At 33.7% G+C, this 25,128-nt stretch overlaps 1 non-coding gene across 1 annotated transcript; it reads left to right on the top strand.

Moving 5' to 3' along the window:
- The first annotated feature begins 3,420 nt into the window (after positions 1-3,420).
- LOC128035056 (small nucleolar RNA R71) lies at positions 3,421-3,527 on the top strand. The gene has a single exon (XR_008191459.1). It is a non-coding gene; the product is annotated as a small nucleolar RNA R71 (small nucleolar RNA).
- The last annotated feature ends 21,601 nt before the right edge of the window (positions 3,528-25,128 follow it).

Raw genomic sequence — 25,128 nt, 5'->3', positions numbered from 1 at the left:
TCTCTAAAAACTTGGCCAAATGTCAAAGGTTCGTTTCAACAAAGGTAATGTAGAACATTTGTCCTTAAAAACAAAATTTCCTAAGTACTCATGTATGCTTTCGAGCCATAGTAAATGTCTCCTAATACACTCAGTTCATTTGTTACCTAAACTCAAGTTACTTTGTAACCCTTGCTCACAGCTTTTTCAAGATTTTCTTGTACTTGTTTTTTCTCTTCTTTTTTTCTCTTTATTATTATTATTTTTCTTTTTCTTTTTTTCCTTTTATAACATTAGGGGATTTAACATGTCACAAAATTCTTTGACTTGATAACAACAATGGAGCATACATCGAATTACCTAGTACTCAATCATGTCACAATTTAAATATAAACCACTCTTAAAGCTAAGGCTTTTGACTAAAAAGATGGATGGAGCAAACAACTACCTCCTTAGCTACTCAACCTGTTGCTACAGTGGAGTGCCCTTTTCTTTATTACACACTCTTACTCCGACTCACCTTTCTAATCAATAGAATGATGGAGAAAATAAAGTGGTGCTGACTTACTCAGCAATTCTAAGTATTGGGGTGCCTAATGTCCTTTATTTAAGTAATGTTGTGGCAAAATGACTGAGTTTGGCTTCAAAAACCCTAAGTTCATTAGAAAACACCAGCTATAATCAAAAAGAAAAAAAAAACTAAGTATAGGACATCTCATTTTTAAGAATTGATTTTCTCACAATCTAACCTAAGCTAAACTTGCCTCATCCACTGTCACATGTTCTAGATATACTGAAGAATATAAACTCATCATCGAACATCATGAGTAAATATTGAAATTCTTGTAGATTAAACAATACTTAATAATCACATGGTATTGACAAACAACTTAACTATACTAAGATACATATTAGATACGTAATGCAACCTAAATGCACAACACACCCCAAAACCTAAGGGAAGCATTGTCCTCAATGCATGAATAGATATATGCAAACTATCTATATACAGAAAATGTCATGGAAAAATATATGTAATGCAATATGTATGAAAGAAAAAGAAAACTTTCGTTGCTTGGACTGTATTGTAGATACTTCATTCTATCTGACAGGTTAATTTACGAGTAGCAACCTTATACCTCTACTTCCTCTTCATTAGGGTCAGTTCAGCCCCATCCTTTTCGGTCTCTGTGAGTTCATCAATCAATTGATCAATGTCACCGTACAATGTTGTCAACTTGTACTGCAACTGAGGGATTTGCTTCCTCTTCGTTCTCACTGTCAATCTCAATGCTAAAAAACTCTATTTTCTCTGGTTTTTCCTCTAGTGCTTTGGGCGCATTCTCTTTATTGGCAGGATTCGTCTCAACAAGCTCTGCATCACCAACTCCTTCCTCTCATGCAACTTATTAAAAAAAGGAAATGAAATAACTAAAATAAATTTAAATCGACAAAATGAAATAAAAATAAAAAGAATTTTCAAGATGTTGAAGTTAAACATCTTAAAGATCAATGGATTGTTTGTCTCGCTCTATATGAGCACCTCAGTAGTGCTTCAAGCATTGCCCATTAGCTTTAAATGTGTCCCTCGTTTCCATGTCCTTGACAGTAATAGCTCAATATGGATATACATGAGCTACCAAGCATTTTTCATCAAAATTGAAAGGTCTATTTTGCTTCAGTAAAGTGCACAAGGGTCTACACTCAAATGAATCTTCATCACTATCAGAATTGTTGTGGCAAAATCTTGTGAATTCTTCCTCCACTGTTGTTTCTATCAAGTCAATTGGTTGACATTCTTCATTCTCATAAGCACATTCCAGCACATTAGATACATTGAATGTGAACTGTTGGTCACTCATCCTCATGGTCAGTTCACCTTTCTGCATATTGATTAAAGTTCTACCTATAGCAAGAAAAGGTCTTCCAAGAATAATTGGCACATCATGGTCATCTTTACATTTTAAAATAAGGAAACCCACAAGAAAGATAAATTTATCTAACATTACCAGTACGTCTTCAATTTTACCTTCCGGATGTGCATAAGATCGATCGGCCAGTTGCAAGATGACTGTTGTGGGTTTTACCTTCCTCATTCCCAACTTCCTAAAAATAGACAGAGGTATTAGATTTATACTCACTATTAAATCACATAACGCCTTACCAACATAATGATTTCCAATGAAACATGGGATAGTGAAACTCCTTGAGTCCTTTAACTTTGGAGGCAACTTATTCATCAACATTGTTGTGCACCCTTTAGTGAAAGCAGCAGTCTCAAATTCTCTCAATCTGCGCTTCTTCGATAGTATATCTTTCATGAATTTCACATAATTGGGCATTTATTCCAAAGCTTCTACTAGTGTTATATTGATATGGAGTTGCTTCAAAACCTCTAAGAATCTTTTGAACTTAATATCCTTCTTGGAATAGTGGAATCGCTAAGGAAGAGGTAGAGGTGGTCTTCCTTCAGGTTTCTGATATTGTTTTGCTATGACATTTTTGTTAGCAACACGATCTGATTCTGCCATAGCATTTTGCTACTTACCCTTTTTAGGTTCAGTTTGTTTATCAGATGACTTTGGGATCTTTACCTAGTTGTTATTCGAGTTATCTTTTCCTATTGTGGCATCGTGAACAACGTCACTTAGTTGAGTCCCATTTCTAAGAGTGATGGTCTTCTAATGCTCTTTCCCTTATGTTCTCCAATTCTTGATATCGCTTGACAATGCTCATTATGGCCTCAAATTTTAAGTATTCACTATTTACCCCACTTGATTCTCTAGAGCTCATAGGTGTAGCTTGAATCTGGATTATAACATCATTCTTACCCATATATTCCTTTAACAAAGCTTCAATGGAAGTAAAAGATGATGCTTGACCATGTTGAACATTTTCCCTTGGCATAGGTTGAACGTAACCAAGCAGTACATTGTTGGCATTTTGTGTTGTAGCATTGTTAAAATTCCACGCACCTTGATTACTCCAACTAAAATTTGGATGCTGCTTCCACCCTGGATTGTAGGTGTTGGAATAGGGGTTACTATTCCGATTAAAATTACCCATGTAGTACACTATGCTGGGTTTGATGGGCATTCGTCAAACACATGATTTTCACCGTAATAAACACATGACAACTTGATTGATTTCATCTCATGGGCTACACTTGAATTTTTTATTATTTTAATTATGTTAGCTAAAGAAGATACCTGAGCTATCAACGAAGTGATTGCATCAAGCTCTATGGTAACAACAACTCTCTCACCCGCCCCAACTCTCGTTGTTAGATATTGATAATAATTGTTGACAATCTTTTCTAAAATCTCATATGCTTTCTTATACGTTTTATCCAGCAGAGTATCATTGCCAGACACATCAACTACCATCCTTGTATGCACATTCAACCCATTATAAAACATCTCCATTTAAGTCCAATGCTGGAATCCATGCATTGAACATTTTTGCATTAACTCTTTAAATCATTCTCATGCTTCATATAGTGTTTCGTCCTCCATTTGCCGAAAAGATGTGATGTCATTTCTAAGCTTGGAATTCATATTTGGGGGATTATACTGTAATGACCCAAAATTTATGAGCATCAGAAAAGTACATTATCGGGCCTCCATATTAGTAAAGGAGTAATTGTGAGTTTAGTAGTATGTTCATATTATATATAAGTAAAGTAAAGAAAGAAAACAGAGGAAATAGAAACAGAATAGGGGACGAAACAGAAAGCAAAGAAAAAGAGAAAAGAAAAGAAGAAGTTTAGGGTTTTCAAGGTTCAATTCCAAATTGGTAAGTCAAATTAAGTTCTTTTCTTGTAATTTTTTAGTTTTATGAACCTAGAAAAATATTATTAAGTATATGTTGAAAATTTTGGAAGTTATTAGATTTTTAAACATTAATTTTCCTAGGTAAAGTGTGAATTAGAAATTGAATTAATAAATTTCTAATTAGAATTGGGAGATGTATTAAATTGTAAAATAAGTTATAAATTTTATATAATAAGGACCAAAATTGCAAGAATTTTGAAATTAGGAATTTATGATAAAAATTAGATAGTTAAGTTTAAGTTTAGTTGAAATTGAATAGAAATGAGGTATGAATTGAGATAGAAAAATAAATGAATCTATTTAGGGATTAAATTGAAATTGGGATGAAATTAAAATATAAATTCAAGTATTAGATGAAAAATTTATATTGTAATAATGATTATGCAAATTATCTTAATTTTTCGTAGCTAATATCGCACCCGAGGCATCCACGAAGAAATGAAAAGAAAAAGTGGACGAGGAGTAGACATGAGAAGCACGGTTTGTATTACTATAATTCAAGTTATTTATTATTAAATACTAATTTTAAATTTATTTATTTTATGGTAAGTAAATATTGAGGTAAGTAACTTTATTGAGTTGAATTTAGAAAATTGAATTGAATGAGAAATATGTGTTAGTATTGAATTGTATTTTGATTAGTGAATGGAAAAGTGAATTTGATATTTAAAGTGAATTTTGAAATGAAAGTGAATTTGAATTGTGAATTTGGAGACCCTATTAACTAGTCTAGCTGAGTCGGATATAGTTGGCATGCCATAGGATTGGAAGAGTTCAAGGATACTTCGACCTCGAGTCGATGAGACACTGGGTTTCACTATATTTCTTCAGATAGATTCGATGAGGTACCGGGTACCAACTTTCTTCGGATTTGCCAATGAGACACTGGGTGTCAACTATTGCTTCGAACTATCCGATGAGGCACTGGGTGCCATACTGGAGTGTTTGGTTGGATCCGTGTATACGTCAAAGTTCGAGTTTTGTTAATAGGGTAAATAATGAAATGATAAACAGAATGAGTTGATCAATAAGGCTACTGAAATGAGAAGAAAAAGTTAAATTGTTAATTGAAATGTGATATAAGATTGAGGAATGAACCTAAGGTTTATGATGTATCCAAGTTCAAATTGTGGATATATGATATTAATTGATGAATTGTTATTGCTGAAATATGAAATATGAAATTTGAATTTAAATTTATATGTATGATTTTTGCATTACATGTTTATTATTGTTATAATTTGAATTATGGTAATACCACTAAGTATAAAATACTCAGCGTACGGTTGTTTCCGTGCGCAGGTCGGTAGAAGTCAAGAGTCCCGGTCCAACATCCGAACGATCTTGACTCCAGCATATAGATTTTGGTGATGTTTTTTTCCTTTAAATGAAAGTGGCATGTACATAGGTATTATAATGGTTATTTTGGTAGGTTATATAATTTTGTTGTAAAGAAAGATATTCGGTGTTTTGATGATTAAATTAGTAAAATGGTAGAAATTGTTTATGGCATTGGTATTGAATTGGAATGGCTTGAATAGTTTATGAACTAATTAGAAATGATAATAGGGTATTCATTAATTAAGTGGTTAAGTCAATATGTCAAGTATGATTTAAGTATATTTGAGTATATAAATGCATTGGTTGAAATACTGGAATTGGTTTGGTTGCGATTTGAAATTTGCAGGGAAGGTTCAATATTTATAAAGAGCTTATATTGAATTGTTTTTAAAAAAATGAATGAAGCCAATTAGTATAAATTTATATGAATTTATGATTCTTTTATATATGTTCGTTATTTATCTAAGAATTATTTGTAAATTGTCTGAGATGTCCAGTAATGCCTTGTAACCCTGTTTCGGTGACGATTTGGGGTTAGGGGGTGTTACATATACTGTAGAAAAAAAAATCTCTGGCAAAAATATTACATGATGCTACTGTTCTCGACAACAGAGCATTCAATCATGCTCTTGCACGATCTCTTAAAGAATATGGAAACAATTTAAGTTGCAAAGTGTCTTTAGGAACACCCTGTTGTCTAAACGAGTCACAAACCTCTAGAAAAAGTCTTAAATGCAGTCTTGGATCTTCAGTAGGTAATCCACGAAACTGCCCTACTGTTTGCAACATTTGAAACATTATTAGTTTCAGTTCAAACTGTTGAGCCTGTATTTGTGGTCTAACTATCCCTGGATTCAGGTAATCCAAAATTGGCACAACATGCTCTCAGATTGGTCTATGATGATCATCTATCACCACACGAACATGAGGATCAGTACCCTAACCATTCAAATTATCATTCATACCAGGTATCACCCTATGAACAGGAGGATTAGCATCTTGACCATTTGAATTATCATTGAGACCAAGATCATTCCTATTCCTAGCAATTTTTCGCAATTCTTTCCACCTTCTTCGTAAAGTTTTTTCGATCTTTGGGTCAAAAGGATATTCCTTATTAGCAGGAATGCCTCTTCTCATGCACTAATAAAATGAACAAAATTAAGTAAAATAACCAAACCAAATTACACCAAATTACTGATCCCTAGCAACGGCGCCAAAAACTTGTCGTGTGTGAAATGATATGTGATTTGTGAAAGTATACACATTGAATTAAATAATAAAGTGATGAGTGTGTATCATTCCCACAAGGATCGAATTGAGACACAAAAGTGTTCAAGTTATTATAATAAAATGTGATTAATGTTATGGTAAAGCTCTGGTAAGTATCCAGTGGCAATTAAAAGGAGGAATGATGTATGCAATATGTGGAATTAATGAACACTTAGAAATGCTATGGAAAAACGAGAGTAGAAACATAATGGCAATTATGAAAATGATTATATGAATAATAGATAACTAAAAAGATAAACAACTAAGGATGCGATGGAAATGATAATACGGCAAGGGGTAAGGGATATATGATAGACTATGTCGATATGAAAGGTTAGAATTACTAAGAATCTACCCTTAATGTCAGAAGTGTCGCGGTAAAATCATAATCAATCTACTGCTCAGAAGAGTTCTAAAGTGGTTTACTTCTTTCGAGAGAGTAAAAACCTCAAGTTATCTTGCCCGTGTCTATAGGCCTTTATTACGATACCCTGTACTGTTTCCTTTTGTTCATCCTTTTTGTTTGTCCTTTAGGGTTTCCTTTTGTAGCTTTTTCCCTAGGGTAAATCCAACAACTCATGTTGATCTTTTCCTCGTTTTAAATTCTTTTTTCAACAACCAAATATTATCTTCTCCTCTTTTTAAATTTTTTTTCAACAACCCAATATTATCTTCTCCTCTTTTTAAATTCTCTTTTCTAGGATAAAAACCAATAGCCCAAGATTATCTTCTCCTCTTTTTTTGGCAGATTTTTTTGGTACAAGTACAGTTGGGCTAAAACCGGTATGCATTGAGTGTTGACTCGGTATTTCTGGAATTGCCATGACATACGTGCTGACAAAATGTTCAACCTTTTGCCTTGGCAAACCTTCACTCCTTTTTTTCTTATTCCTCAACCTGCACCTGCCAAACCACCAAACACAGCCCTACCACAAGTAATTAAAAGTACCTAATATTTAAACATATTCCAAGCTCTTAATGAAATGATGAAAAAACGAATGAAACGTCCTAAAATGCAACTAAATATACCTAAGTGCAAACAATTAGCTAGGTCTTAAGGCATGAAATATAACTTCTTTCAAGAGTTATTAGCCATAAATTAGAGTCTCCCTAAAAGACTTGTATGAAGAGGGTAAAGAGCACAATAATAGCATTACCTGATCTTTATCGTCAATCTTAACCTCAACATTCTTTAAATCATTCAAAAGTGTAATAAATTGACTAATGTGATCTCTAAGAAGCTCACATTCGTTCCCGCGAAATGTAAATAGACGTTATTTCAACACTAAACGGTTAGCCAGAGACTTAGTCACATAAAGAGTTTCTAACCTTTTCCACAAAGCGGATGAGGTTTTCTCCAACAATATCTCCTGCAATATCCTATTCACAAGGAAAAATTGGATTGCAGACACGACCTTTTCATCAAGTTCCTTCCATTTTTTCTGATCTATATTATTAGGTTTTTCCCTGTAATAACCTTTTCAGGCCGGTCCTAACTAGAATTGCCATCATCCGAACTTGCCACAGCTTGAAATTTGTGACACCATTGAACTGTTTAATGTCAAACATTGTTGCTGCCATCTCTGAATGGGCTGATCAATGGAAATCAAACTAGCTCTAATACCACTTGTTAGGGATCGACCTGATTAAGCAACAAACATGTAAAAAATAGCTGAAGAAATTAAGAAATTGAACACATAAATTTAATGTGGAAAAACCTCTCCAAAGATGATAAGAAACCATGGGTAAAGATAATATTACTATAATGGAAAAAGAACGAAGAGTACAAAAGATGAAGATAAAAAAACTAAATCACGAAACCCAAAAATAAAGAACCCTCAAAACATAAACACAAAATTCTCCAAAAGTGTTATGAGTTCTAATATTTAATGAGTGTTTTTTCTAAGGCTGTAAAAGAGCTATTTATAGGCTAAATTTGTAGGTCAAATAATAATAAAATAATCTAGACTAATCAGAGTTCGACTGAAACAAATAAATAGAGTTTAACTAGGAGAAATTTGACTGAAATATGAGTCATACTCAACAAATTCGATAAATTGTCAACACCTTAATATGGAAAATTATCCATATACAGATTTGGTGGATAGGGGAGCGGGCACTCCTTCTAGCACCAAACTGCCAGTTCCATAATTTTCAATAATTTACAAATTCAACTAACTTGAGTTGTTAATCTTATGTAAATGTACTAACTTCATATCAAATGCGATGTACAGGTTTGGTTGTATTCATCAATTAAAAAACATTATTGTTTTCTTAGAAATTGATACATAATTTGTAACGTTTAGAAATAGTATAATTGAGAAAGTAAAATATATATAAAAGTATAATCATTAGAATCTTCGTATAGTTCTGGCCAAACAAAGAAAGAATCTTTATATAGTTTGTATCGTGATCAATATAAGTTAAGAATTAAGAATTTAATATTTAAAATAAATTTAGATTAATTACTGTTAAATATATTCAAAATCAAATAATAATTATATATATTAATAAAATTTAATGATAAAATGAAAATTCACGTGTTACTTCAAAATTAATGAAATTTGATAGTAAAATTTTATTTGAGCATTAACATATCGTAAATTTATTCATATATGGATTATGAAATGTTTTATAACAATATTTAATTTTTTCTTGCATGATTATAAATGTATAAATTTGCATAAGTTTATATAAATATTAAATTTTGATAGAACAATATTAAAATTATGCTAACATTTATCATTTATTTTAATTAGGTTTATTGAACATTATGTATTAGAAAATATTAAATTTATTTATTTGAAATTACAAAATATAGTTTTTATATTCATTACTTAAATTTTAATTTAATTTACATGTGGTATCAAAACTAAATTTAATTTTAATAAATATTAGTTAATTTTTAATGTTTATTTAAAATTAAAAATAAATTTTTAATACTTCTTAGTTAAACATTTAAATATAATAATTGTTAGCTTTGAAAAAATAAACTCTTAAAATTTTATTAATCAGATTATCACTCTAAAATTATTTTCAAGTGTTTTTACTAAAAAACAAGTATTTAATGTCCTAGAAAATGTACAAAAGTTTTTAGTACCCAAGTCTTTTAAAAATATCTTAAAGCTAATTTTCATAGAATGTCTAGAGACACACGAAAATATGTATTGAGATATAAAAGTTTGAAAGCAAAACTTTGCTCGAAGTGTGCAAAGACTCGAGACATAGACTACATGTATTGAGAAATGACAGTAAATCACTGGTGATTTGGTGATTTAAATGTCTCGAGATATGGCTTATATGTCTTAGTGCTTGGCTATATTGTTGGAAAATTAAGTTTAGAAAACTATGTTTGTAGGCATAACAAAATTTAATTTTTTTTCTTAAAACATAGTTTTGTGATAGTTACAGCAGTAAACCCTTAATCAAAATTATACTTATATTTTGTATGAGGCAATTTAAAGTTAATCTTGGCTTTCTACCGAACGACCTTCCATTGTTCTTGAGCCCTGAATTGCTTTGAGTAAGGGCTCAAACAATATGAACCAAGTTCACAGAATGAAAACTTTTAAAAACTTTTAAAAACTTTTAATAGGAAAGTTAATTTATCTATATAACCAGGAATTATGAGCTTTTCCCCAAAAATATAATTTATTCTATAAATAAATTTATGCTACTTTCTAACAGAACAACGACCCTCAATAAATATACGTAAATAGTTTAGCTCATAATTCTTATTTATAGAAAAACGGTATAAGAGTACTATTCGAAAAAGGTTTAATTAAATAATAGTATTTTAATAGAAAATAGAAATTCTACTCTAAGTAGAATACATAGGGGTGACGACAACTCTAATGAGACTAGGGTTTGCCTCCCCTCATACTTCAACCAGGCCTTATTTGACAATTTCATATTTTGGGTACAATTATATGTGTTACTTGAACTTTTATCCAATATTTATAATTTATCCAACCCAATAACTATTTACTATTTCTCAAAATATTATTTATCTAATCAATTAATTTAATAAAATAAGTTAACGAAATTAATTTCTTAATTAAATTATTTTCTCAATCCAATTCTAATTCTGTTAAAGTCATGACAACTTTATTGTATTAGAATCTAATAGGAAATATATTTAACTCGTCTTATTCGAAAAATCCATGATGACTAATTAGCTTAATTCTTACTTTTAAATTCAATTATTTAATTACAAATAATTAAATAATAATTTGAAGAAATTAAATTAATTCCTAGGTCATCTTTTGTATTTAGTGAGAAAACACATTCACCTTGGATAGTGATACATGCAGTCTATTTCTCTTACTCCCTTGTTTTCATCCATTACATATTATTGGCTCTACACGCAATTTGTTTCTAGTTATCTTAAGCTAGCGAAGGGACTAATTAGACATATATAATTAGGGCTCAAATAATTTGTTTTTCACAACCAAATTCTCTAATCCGCGTTTTGGATAGTTGACCTGCAAGATCAGAGAATATTTGTGTGTGAGCTAGTCAAATTCGTGAGATTTGGCTAGTTTCATTTTGGTGTATCCCTTGCGGACTGTTCAACCATCTTGTGGATTCCTATCCCACATTTGGGGAGCTCTTCCATTTGTGAACCTACCAGTGACAAGTCTAATTGTTTCAAACATGTTTGTTCAATTTAGAGTCTGCAATAGGTGGGACACGTACAGGATGCGTGTCAAGTCTTAATAAGGAAATATGTCATTTTGCATGACACCTGGAGAGCCTCATTAGTTGTGTTTAATTAGTGGAATCGTGTATGCATGTAATATGGGTATGCATGTAATATGATTAGCGATCTTGTTTAAACTGGGATTATGGGCTAAATTTTATATAAATAGGATAGAAGTTTAGCAAAGAAAAAGACTTTATTTTTCCTTTTCTCTGTTCATCTTTGTTATCTCCGAAGAAACCTAGAGTGTTCTTTGTTGCTTGAAGAAGGAATTAGTTATTCAACTTGATTAGCAACTAACCTTTTCAAGTCAATTACCGGTAAATTCTTAAGTCCTTCTTTAGTTTAATATTAGGGAATGAAAGGGTGGTTAAAACCGTTTATATAAGTTTTCACTAGAAGTTCTGGAGGGAAAGAAACTTCGTTTTGGTTAAATGATTGTATGTTATCAATTCTCATCTTTACGTCAAAGTTTTGGTTGATCTTGTATTTAATAGAATGTTTGATTTTATTTAGCTAAAGAAACGGAAGAAGGCCCTACTACAAAAGGGAAAGAACCTGTAGAGTAGACAAATCTTTTCCTGGTAATCTCTAGTGAGTTCCTTTTACTTGTGCTTCTGGTAAATTCCAACTAGCTCAATAAAAATGTTGTCTTTCAGGTATGTTAGTTTATTTTTAAATCATTTGTACATGAGTGTGTTAATAAACATGAAAGATAATAATGGAATGTGCATGAATGATTAAAAATGGATATTCTTCCTTAATGCACAAGCTGTGTATCTGGAATGGTGGAAGGGGGAAATGGAAGAAATTGTTGAGATGTCAATGTGATGGGAGAAATGTATGGATAAAATGAAATGATATGTGATTTTCCTCCGGTAGGGCATGTAAATGCAAACTGTGATTGGTGAATGCCCCGGTATTGCGGGGGAACACGTAAGTGTTTAGATTAACAAGGAAGATTTGGAGGAGGTTCGGTTAGATAAATGAATATTGGCTCTATAGAGTAATACCGTGAATATGAACTATAGCTCTTCGAAGTATTGAATGGATCAAAAGCTAGCATAAGGAAGGGTCCATGAATTGTTCCATGGAAAGCATGCATGTATTACGTAAAGGTTCTGCATTTGAATAGTGTTTGGTTAGGATAAGAATCCACATGAAATGTACTTAGTCGTGATATGGATCCGCATGTGAACTATCTCTGGTTATGATTTGAAATTGCATGTGATTTGTAATTGGATATAGGTAATATTCGCATAAAAATTGAAGTTCATGGTGACTTGTACTTAGAAGCGAACAATATTCACCAATGAACAAAAATTGATTTGTGATATGTATCTGCCAACGGATTGTACGCAATTATAATGTTGCATCCGCGTGTAAGTTGTTTGGTAATATCAAATGTTTTAATGGTTTAACTTGATTTCGTCTCCTTGAAACCTTGTTCGAAAGGTTATTGATTATCCTTGGAACTCACTAAGTTCATTTTGAACTTACCTTGTTTCATCTACCATTTTAGGTTTTGTAAAGCACTGCAGACTCTTGTAAGGGACTCAGCCAAACTGTGAACTCGATAGTGAGCGATTCATTGTTTAGTTTGTAACATGTATATATCGAGGTGGCCTATAGTTTCAGTCTCTTTTGTTTTGTATAAAGTGAATTTGGGATATTCATCGTACAATATTTTGTATAAACCAAATGACGACATTTCACCAAAGACTAAACTTTTACGTTATGTGCGTTTTGGCATACTTTTATATTCCATTTGGAATTTGCCTTAAAAACTATAATCCACCAAGTGATATTTTCAGACTGGTTTGCTAATTCGTATTGAATGACTTAACTATTGAAACCTTTGTTTTTGACACTTGGCAATGATTTCTATTTTTTGGTAACACCACTGTTCGTTGGTCGAACGACTGAATTGGAGGTGTTTTAATTTTTTTGGTATCAGAGCTTCGATTTAGTTAATTCTTGAAATATTGAATCTAGCTGCAAGCCCCGATATGCATGTTATACGTTTTTGGCTTAGTCACTTGTTGTATTGCTAAACCAAATTTGTGTTGTGTAGCTAAACCTGATGTCAACGAATTTGCGGGATGCTATTAATGAGAAGATAGAGAGCAAAGGTCCTCTTCAATTGGGTGGCCCTGGTCCCTCAACAAGACGGAGAGCTATTAGAGTCGAAGCATGGGAATCCCTACTGGAAATGATGGGCCAGTTGTTTGAACATATTGTGAGTGATGTTCCAACACCCCCCAACCCCAACATGAAGCTACAAAACCATTGACTCCCTCACCCTTTGCTCTAGTTACAAAATCACCTCAAAGAGATCCAATAAAAGAAATTCCTAAACAGGGTGCTAAGGAGTTTAAATGATAAAAGGAAGATGACCCAATAGTGCTGAAAATTAGCTTTCGAGGGACTATCAAGTGACAGAAGAGTTGCAATGTACCCCACCAGATAGTCTTCATTATGCAGTCTCCCTACTTGAGGATGAGGCTTATCAGTGGTGGCATATAGTGATAAGTATCACCCCTCGAGAACAAGCGGCCACTTATTGGTTAATCTCTTAGTTTTGTAGTCTTTATAATTTGGTCCCTAGATTAGCATATTTAATTTTCTTGCAAAACATTCTTGTTACAATTTTTCGTTCTATAAAATCATATCAGTAGCTACTTAGACTCTATAATATACGCTATTTATCACTCAATCGCATCTCCTTTGGGTTCGACCCTTGGAATACTCTAGTGTTTCGTTGTAACACTACAAATATTACAACTAAACAGTACGCTTGCTGTAAAATCGTGCTTTAAATTTATTTTATAAAATCGTTTGTTTTATGAGCATACGTGCACGCGATCAAACATCATATAACTGTAAGGCTTCTTAGGCACATGCCAAGACCAAAATAAATCATCACCAACACTTAAGTTTGAGATTGTCGCTGGATGTTGAGTTAATGATCGAATCAAAAAGTACCTAACCCGCGCATGGAAAACAAAATTGTACTCTGAGTATAGCTTAATGGCATTTCTATAATCCGAACATTAAAACATAAAATAATACATTTAAAATTCCCAAGTTTAAATTAGATGATGCTATGCAATTAACATGTCATTTGTGCCAATTCATACATTTATTGTTTAAATGTAATACATTTTAATAATGTTATAACATGGCAAATCTACTTCACATATCAGTAGATATCTCAATTCATATGATGGTACATTCCATCTCAATTTCAAAATCCATGATTTCAATGAACATTTCTATCAATGTTCCAACTAATTTCACAATTGAATATCCCATTTCACATTTCAATTCTATTTCTCATCTATTTGCCATTTCAGTAACAACCATTACATTTTATATAGATTCTTTCCAAAGACATGGATGTGAGGAATTATTCATTATCATCATTTCAATTATAAATATTTTGTTTTTATCTTTTAACTCCCTATTAACACGACTCGGACTCAGGCGGATACACGAATCTATCCAACACACTAGTTTGACACCTAGTGCCTCATTGGATAAATTTGAAGCAAATAGTTACGCCCAGTGCTTATCAATAATTTTGACACCCAGTGTATCATTGGTAAAATTGAAGAAAATTGGAACCCAATGCCTCATCGAATCATAGTCGAAGTAACCTTGAACTCTTCCTACCTTATAGCATGCCAAATGTATCCGATTCTACCTGAATAGTTAATAAGGTATTCATTTACCCATTTCATTCTCAATCAATATCTCAATTCACATCAATTTTTATCATGAATTCATTTATTCAAACATATGGCAACATCAATCATCACATTATGTATTCAATTTCATATTTATATAAACATACACATTTTTCACATATATTCAATTTAGTCCTTATAATCATCAATCAATTCAAACCAATCCAATTCATCTTATTTAAACAAAGGATCTCACCTTACATTCTTACCATTCATAAACAAGTCAATATGTAGCAATTACAATATAGTTCAAATTATAGAAACACAGACCATAAACTCTGAGCTATTCATCGACAACTTTGTCTTTTCCGTTCTTTTTCGAAGAATCCAAGTCGACGTTAGTACATATTAAAGCAAACAAGGTATTTCATCAATACTCAGCCATTTTCACATTCAATTGCTAAATTATGCAAATTTTGCATTTTATTCAATTTATTCCCTAAAATTAGGACTAACATAACTTTCAAATTTAACCACAAACTTTTATGTCGATTTCACTTTAGGCCTAATTAAACTTCCTATTACTCATTTCTAACATATTTGTGAAATTTGTGCAATTTAGTGCCTATTGCACAAAATCAACAATTGACTTTACAATTTAGTTATTTTTCAACTCCTAACTCAAAATCTATCAAAATAGCACCAAAAGCTTCAAACATCTATCAATGGAAACTTCCAAATTCTTTAACTGTACTGAAAATACAACATGGGCTAACTAGCTTAAGCTTTCAGGATTCCAAAAACATAAAAATTACAAGAAAATGACTAAATTGCACTAACCAATTTTTGATTTAAAATTACAAACCTTAAATTTAAACGTCTTCTCTTCTTCTCCATTGGTTCGGTTTGCATGAACAATTTGGGGAATTTTTTTTGTTTTTCCTCCACTAAGTTTCTTTTCTTTTTATTTTATTTCCATTTTATTTTATCATACTTTTAATTTAATTAATGTTTTATAATATAAAATACATACACATTTTAAGTTATAATCAATCACTAAAGACTCTAGGGTATAATTACTAAATAAATCCCTTCACCGAGTTCTAATTATAGATCATAAGAAAATTACACTTTTATCACTTATGCAATTTAGTCCCTGTACCTTAATTAATCCCTATTCGCCAAAATTACTTGACCGAAATTCAATTCACTTCTACTATAACTCTGTAAAATATTCAATAACAATATTTATCATTTCATTTTATGGAAATGGGGTTCCAAAATCACATTTTTTGATACCACTGACTTTCGGGTTGTTACATATAATCCTCAACATGTTTATATAAAACATAAAATGATCTAACACTCATACAGAAGTTCAAAATTCATTCTTGACTTAATGTTACCATGAAAAATAGTTTGGTGGAGTGCCCAGTAATACTACTCATAAGAGCCCAAAGATACTACTCATATGAACTATTGTTCATATACAAGCTTTCAAATTTAATACTGGCGAGATCTAACATTTATCCATCCTAGTGATTATATGTTACAAGCATAAATAAAAGACGACTCATGAAAGAAGCCATGGTTCTGGCTGAATACCCTCTACAATTCTTCCAACCTAAACACCTGAAATTAAGAAAAAGAAACTAAGTAAATTCATAAGAACTTAGTAAGTTTCGCAGATGTACAATCTCGTAACAAGGTTCAACCAACACAGCATGACCAAGACTCAGACTTGTTTGAAAGACATGCCACTACAAGTGCATACAAGTTTTCCCTTTTTGAAGTATCCGCTGGCAGATACCATCTGCAAGTGGATAGAGACCATTGGCGAATATTATCCACTACTTGAGGCCAACATTTGACGAACACATGTCACGACGACTCTATTATTATGTCACATTATAGACCAACTTTCTTTTTACACATCATGCAACTGTCCACACATCACCAAAACCCATTTATGCACCTTTATACTAATACATCTAACCTTCCGCCAATTATAGTTGTATTTTAAGTACATTTTGACACTTAATGAGCTTGTTTCTTAGTACTCTATAATTAATTATTACATTTTCAGTATTAGTAGTTTAGGAACTAAATATTAGTAAAATAAGAATTTTTACACAATTTCTATCATTTTGATGACCCGTAAGGTCAACTCGGGCCTCAGGAGTGACTAATGGGCTAATTTAGTGTGTAGGGTGCCAATTTAGGTCCAAGAATACAAGGAATGATAATCATGCCGTGACACTAGGAAGGTCGTGTTGCAACACGAATCAAAGAAACTGCCAAGGCTAGAAAAACACTTGATGTCATGACGAGGAGTGTTTGTAACACCCCAATCACCAAAGGTCGATTGAAGTATTACTTAGACAGAAAACAAGCATATACCTAATTCGATTTTCAATTCAACTGCGATACATATGAACTTAATTAGGTAGACCCTCAGAAAACTTCTTCAAAACACAAGTTCATTTAACAATATGCGCCATAGAATAAAAGTAAATGGATCTAAAATATTTTGGTTGAAACTCTTCTTTAAAATAAAATACTAGTAGTAATGATTAGTTATAAATAGTTTGGTGTATATGAGTAGAAATCAGTTCATAAATCAGAACTTAACAAACTTTAACAAATCCCTCAATAAGTAACACTCTTATAAAGCAATAACTAAATAAGAAAATTATTTATCACAAATTGATTTTCAGAACAGAGTTACACGCCACCCCCAAAACATATGCATGTTACAAAATAGAAACAAACAAAACTCACTACAGAGAATGCTTCTTCTATCTTAGTCCCTTCAACAAGCCTATAACAAAGATCACCTGGAAAGAAGGAAACAAGATGGGTAAGTTCAAAGAACTTAGTGAATTCCAGCAAGGAAAACTTAACACTTAAATAAGAACAAATTTACATTGTAAGTTCATAACACAGACTAATACATTAAACTCTATACGTCAAGACATACAGGCGTACACTCTTATCTCATTGGCAAACACTTAACCTTGGTGTATAACCTTCCAGGCGTGCTTATATATCTGGCGCATACCATCTTTCATAACACCAGGCGTACACTTATATCCTTTCCTCCACATAGCATTATAACTTTAACAGAACTATTGTTTCTCCATTAACATAATCTTTTCTCATAAGTACCTATTGTTTCAAAACTACTCTTCAGGCAAACTCATACTTGCTTTCAAAATTACTAGGGCAGATTGTAACACCCCAAAAATATGAAATTTTTCTTTAGGTTTTGGTGATGAATGTGGCGATGAATGTGTTTTCTTCTGTGGTTGTGTATTCAATTTGTTCACTGAAGGTTTGAGGTTCAAGTCACGTCTTTAGAGGTTTTGCGTATTCTTTAATTGAAATTTTATACTTGCATGTACCAATTAAGTTAGATTTTGTACGTTGAGGTTTCAAGAATGAGCCTATTGGTTCAATGATTAAACATTTGTCTGTGTCAATGGTCCTGTGTCGGACTCCCTGCGTGTGCATTAGGGAATATAATTTTTACACTTCTCCATAATACTGATTTTAGAAATTTAAATAATCTTACATTAACTTCTTTCCCTCCTTCTTTCTTTTGTTTATTTTTCTTCTTTTCCTTTCTTTTTTCCTTTTTAGCAATTATTTCTGAATTTTCTTCGTATAACATTCTGTTGAGTTAATCGTTGAATCATACCACTTTATTGTTTTTTTGGTGCTTAAAGCTAAGACTTCATCGTAGTAATTTTAGTAGTTATGTGTGATTTCATGTTTCTTGAAATCCAGAAGTAAGGATGTTAACTGTTTTGTTTTACTTTGTTGTTCGTGGTTATGAAAGCGTAAGGGAAGGTTAAGAGACACATAATGTTTCTCTCGTTGTCTAGAATTTGAATGTGTGTTGTTAGACATGTGGTAAGTAAGTTTTTTTTGTTTCAAGTTTTCGCGTTGAAGGTTTCGGCGTTGTTTGTTGTTCCGATTTAGCATATTTCTTAAATTTTTGTTCATTGAGTAGTTGGATTTTGGTTTCTAGGCTTTCAGAATCCTGGGTCTTGCTGCAGGGTCGTCATTAATTATAGGTACGGTATCAAACCCTTTTCTTATGTGTTTTTAGATGTTAAAACTAGGACAGTCAATGGTACACGGGCTACCACACAGGCATGTATACGGGCCATGTGTCAGACACGGCCGTGTTGTAAATTGTGTGGTGGGTCGTGTAACTGACTGATTTAGAATTTGAGACACACGAGTGAGCTACACGGGCATGTGGCCGACCGTGTGTGAGACATGAATGTGTAGTGGTCACATGGGTTGGCACATAGGCGTGTGTCTAGACCATGTAACTTACTAACTGTATGAAAAAAGAGGCACGGGTAAGGGACACGAGTGTGTGCCTAATCGTGTGAGGTACACGAGCTAGTATACAGGCGTGTGCCCAGGCCGTATGACTTACTAATTTGACAAATATGGCACTCAGGTAACCACACGGCTGTGTGCCAGGCCATGTGGTGTGACACAAGTAATCACATGGACGTGTGAGCCCAAATTGCCAATTTCTATTAACGCAATAATTGTTGTACGATATGAGTGGAAACTTTCTGTAAGATAGGTGTTACCATACTGAGCTGTATGGTCTGATTTATTATGATTATAAATTGGCTCTATTGACCTATTTTATATTGTACTGTATGATTGTATCTGTATAATAAGTGATACGCACATATTGGTCATCTGTACTCTGATCTACATGGGGGGAATTATGAATTGATGGAACTGTTCTGTACTGATTTGGTGGTCAAATCACCTATTATTATCTCTGATTTGGTAGTGAGACTGTAAACACTGCAACATGCCGTACCGACACTATGAGGTGTGTAGGGTTGGACAGGTATTATATACCTACTAGTGTATGGGGTTGGTCGGAGATGGTGTGTAGCGAATGGGGGTAGGATAATTACACCTGTTACTATATTATACCTGAATTTGTTTCTGTATCTAACTTGTTGCATATCCAAACTACTTTGTATCTGAAATAATTGTAAATTGTTATCCTGATTGAATGGGACTGAGTGTGCTGTCAGAATTTCAAGAATATCTGAGTTAATTTATGCACATTGGGTATTAATCTTATACTTCTAGTTGTAACGTACTAACTAGATTGAATGAAGTTCAAGAACCTCCCAGAACTGATTCGCAGGCAGACGCATGACTCATTCACCTAATAGCTCTACTATCTATATATGTATGTGCATGTGTTTAAGTTGTTATCGTACCCCGACTGTAAGGTTTAAGATTGAATTGTGTTGAATGGTTAATAGTTTTAAAACTTATCTACGTGTCTATCAATTTAGTTTTAATAGTATTTGTTTGCGGCAAATTCATTTGACATCCTGGACTTGGTCTTTACGTCTAGGCCAGGTTTAGAGTGTTACATTTAGTGGTATCACAGCCAGGTTTACAACACTTAGGCTGTGTAATTGGGCCTCTATTTTGGTAAAAAATTGTTTTAAATAAATTATTTTATATCATGAGCTAAGTAACTAGCTTTGTAAATGACCAAGTCTCTAACGCCTCTCCTATAAGTATCTCTTCTGATATGTTGTATGCATATTGTACTGTGCTAACTGATTTTATTTTTACTTTGTTGGTTAAGTCTACAACCGAAATAAATCATTACGGGATTTCTTATAACCATATTGAATTGATCTACGTGGTTCTGACATTGTAGACACTGAAAAGTATGAGTTCACGAGGAAGTCATGGACGAGGGTCATGTGGGCGTCAGAGGCATCGTAAGGGAGCTCTAGTTGAGTCATCCTTCATGGGTAGCATACCTGTTTTGGAGACCAGTGAGACCGTTGGTACTCCTACTACTGAGACAGGGTCTCAGACTATGCCAGCAGATGTCGATCCTATGTCTTAGGCGATGCTACGAGTATTGGAGAGGGTTGCTGAGACCCATAGTGTGCCTGGAGTTCAAGAGTCGATTACTGAGTGGCTCCTATCGAACGACACCAAATTGTTTAGGGGCTTTATTGGAGTCGCTCCTGCGATGGTTGAGTATTGGCTTGAGGCTACCGAGCACATCATGAATGACATCAATTATACCCTTGCACAGAACTGAGAGGTGGGTATCTCTTATCCGAGACGATGCATACTAGTGGTGGTTGACAATCGAGCAGGGTACCCAGTCCAAACAGATTAATTGGGATTATGTTAAGAGCTTCCAGGGTAAGTACATGGCGGCTAGCTATGTTGAGGCTCGCAGATGTGAGTTCATGAATCCTGTATAGGGGAAGAGGTTTGTAGTTGAGTATGAGGCCGAGTTCTTGGGATTAAATAGGTACGCTCAAGCACTGGTCGCGACTAAGTATGATAAATGTGTGCAATTTTAGGACGAGCTACAATATGACTTGCATGTTCCGATAGCTCCTCAGAGGGAGCGGATGTTTGCAGTTTTAGTAGATAAGGCCAAAATAGTGGAGGAAGTCATGCGCGCCGAACGTGAAAGGAAATACCGAGAGACGACGGACCTTTTAGTTCTTCTGGTCCTTCTGTGAAAGGAAGTCAGGTCCTTCTGGTTCTGTTTAGTGCCCCCAAAAATGGGCTAGAGTCGACGGACCTCCTAGGGATGAGGTAACGGTCGCATCCAATGTGATTTTGCACTGTGCTGGTTGCGAAAGAGGCCATCCAGGAAACTATTGGATGAAATTTGGGGCTTGTCTCTGTTGTGGGTCAGTGGAGCATCAAGTCTGAGATTGCCCTCACCGACCTGATCAGGTGCCAGCTCCGGCACCAGTTATGACTACGAATACTAATCAGCCTGTGAAAGGTTGTTGATTTAGTTAAACGAGCAAGAATGGTAGAACAAGCTTTTGCTCTTGATAAAAAGACTGAGACTACTCGTATTGCTGGAAAACGTCCTAGAGTTGCTAGCTCAAATCCACAACTGAAGAGATCAAAAGAATTTTGTGGTAGCTAGAGGTCAACTTTTAAGTCGGATAAAGCTAATAAAAATTGTGATCGACAATCGACTGTGCCTACGGGTAGTGTGTGAGGTCTATCTAGGGATACTGATATTCCAATTTATGTACATTGCGAGAAAAAGCACTATAGTGAATGTTGGAAGTTAACTCGAGGTTGTTTTCATTGTTGATCCATGAAGCATTTTGCTAAAGAGTGTCCGACGAATGAGAATGATACCCTATGGCTTCTCAGAGGTCTGTACCTGCACCTAATGGTCGTGGGTTGAGTTGAGGTGGTTCATTTTCGAGAGGTGGTACTAGAAAGGGAAATGATGCTGTTACTCATCAGTTAGAGGCCAGAGCGCCAGCCCGAGCTTATGCTGTGCGGACATGTGAGGATGGTGATACTAATGACGTTGTGATAGGTATCTTTTTATTACATTTAGAACTTGTTTATGCATTGATAGATTTCAATGTATAAAGTGAAAGAGGACTAAATAATGACGTTAATTCTTGATTTTTGAGTTTAGAGACTAAATTGTAAAAATTTTAAAATTTAAGGGTTTAATTGAAAATAGGGAGCTAAATTTAGCTTAAAGTGAAATTAGTATAAAAATATAGGATTAAATGTGAAGAATAAAAATTAGACTTGGTTTAGGGGCTAAATTAGAATTTAAGCAAATATTGAGTAAAAATTGAAATATTTAATGTGAAATTGAATAGTGTTGTATTGATGCTTTTTAATTTTTTTAATTTCGTAGCTAATGTCGTACTGGAATCCTCGACTAAAAAGGGGAAGGATAAAATCAATGTCGAATAGCTCAGAATCCACTGTTTGTATTTCTATAATACGAACCTAGTTCTTAATTGTTGTATTTTGATTTAATGCATATGGTAAGTGGTTGAGGTGAGTATTTTGGCACTTTGATAGTGAATTGAAATTATAGTTGATTGAAATGGATTGAATTGGTATATACATTATGAAAGTATTGGTTATTTGAATTGAATTGAATATATGTGCAAATATGACAATTGGATATTGGTTGTAATTGGAAAGTGAAATGAAACCAGTATTTTGACACTTTGATAGTGAATTGAAATTATAGTTGATTGAAGTGGATTGAATTGGTATATACATTATGAATGTATTGATTATTTGAATTGAAATGAATACATGTGCAAATGTGATAATGTGCAAATATGAGAATTTGATATTGGTTGTAATTGGAAAATGAAATGAAACCCTATTAACTATATCAGGCTGAGTTGGATATAGATGGCATGCCATAAGATAGGAAGAGTTCAGGGATTTCTTTGACCTCGAGTCGATGAGGCACTGGATGCCAATTTGCTTCGGTTTAACCCATGAGACACTGGATGTCAATTTATATAGCGTTGGGCGTAATTATTACTTCGAATTTATCCAATGAGGCACTGGGTGCCAAAATGGTGTGTTGGTTGGATTTGTGTATCCGTCCGAGTCTGAGTTTTGTTAATAGGGGTAATTAAATAATAAAGTTCTATGATCGATATTGAAATGGAAAAATATGTGAATTGGAAATGGAAATGTGGATCGATATATGAAGGGTGAAAATGTTGTTATCATAAATGAGATATATGAGTAATGATTATATGTTAAACCAACTAATGGAAGAATATTTGTGAAGTTGAGCAAATCATGAAATAATGTAGTATTATGCATGAAAGTGAGATGGTGGTAAATTACAAATGATTGTTAGATAGTAATGTGATTATACAATTCAAACTGAGCATTCATGTATCTTTATGTCTTTAAATGTTCGGATTATAGAAACATCCCTAAGTTTTACTCAGCGTACAGTTTTGTTTTTCGTGCGCAAGTTAGGTACTTCTCTTTTGATCACTGGTTCAGCATCCAACAATGATCCCGATCTCAAATCTGGTGATGTTTACCTTTTGTGATTGCATGTACCTAAGATGTCTTACATTTTCAGTTATTTTGTGAATGGTTTGTAATAGAGTTATAAGTATAATGTTGGTTTGGTATATATAAACATATGTTTGTGTTTGAAACTATAATTTGGCATGTTGTTTTGAACCAAGGCTTGTTAGGTGTATGTGAATTTATTATTGATGTTTAGGTGGCTATACACTAGGCTAAATTGAGTGATTTTGGTATATTTTAAACTTTGATTTGAATGATGCATTGTTGATAGGTTTTGATGATATAACTAGTGGTACCAATGAGGGTACATTGGTTAGGCACCTAGGATGATTGTTTTGGCATGTTTTGATCATGTTTGATTGTGTTTTGAATAGGTTAAACGAATAGCTTTTGAGTTGATTAATGCCCAAGCAAGTAGGAAATGGTAAAATTGTTGTTTAAGGTACATTTTAGGTCTACACGGCCAGACACACAGGCTTGTGACTTGGTAGTGTGAGACACACAGGCGTGTGACTTGGCGGTGTGAGACACACGGCTAGACACAAGGGCATGTAAGGCCACTTCGAGAGTTACAGGGCCTGGCACGGGGCGTATGGTTTGGCCATGTGACCCAAGTCAGAGAGTTACACGGGCAGGGACAAGGATTGGGACACGGTCATATGTCCCTATTTCGAAAGTTACACGGCCTGAGACACAGGCATGTGTCTCAGTTGTGTGAGTCACACGGCTTGGCCACACGCCATGTAGTTTATTTTTTCTAAATTTTTCCTAAAATTTTCAAATATTCCCAATTTAGTCCCGAATCATTTCTAAAGTGATTTTAAGGCCTCGAGGGCTTGAATAAGGGACAATAAGCATGCTTAATGATGGATTATGTTGTGATTATTGAAATGTTTTGAAATGAATGATTTAGGTAACGTTTATTCAGTACTGCTCTGAAACCCTATTCTAGCGACAAATATGGGTTAGGGGTGTTACACTACTAGTCTAGCATTCAGATGGCACCTTACGAGGCTCTATATGCTCGTAAGTGTTGTACCCCCTCTATGTTGGACTAAGTTGGGTGAACGACGAGTTTTGGGACTTGATATGGTATCTAAGACAGAAAACACAATTAGATTGATTTGGGATCATTTGAAAGCAGCTTCTGACTGACAGAAGTCATATGCTGACTTGAAAAGAAATGATATCGAATACTCTATGGGTGACCAGGTGTTTCTAAAAGTGTTGTCGTGGAAAAAGGTCATCTGATTCGGATGAAAGGGAAAGTTAAGTCTGAGATTCATCGAGTGGGATCGATTGCTTATCAGCTTGAGTTGCCACCTGAGCTTGTTCGAATTCATGACGTGTTCCACGTTTCGATGTTGAGAGCGTACCGGTCTGACCCTTCTCACATAGTGCCTATGGAGGAGGTTGAGGTGAG

Source organism: Gossypium raimondii, chromosome 11, assembly GCF_025698545.1.
Source record: "Gossypium raimondii isolate GPD5lz chromosome 11, ASM2569854v1, whole genome shotgun sequence".
In the NCBI taxonomy this organism is placed as follows: domain Eukaryota; kingdom Viridiplantae; phylum Streptophyta; class Magnoliopsida; order Malvales; family Malvaceae; genus Gossypium; species Gossypium raimondii.
Note: the sequence above shows the minus strand (reverse complement) of the source record. Positions and strands in the feature narration are given on the sequence as shown.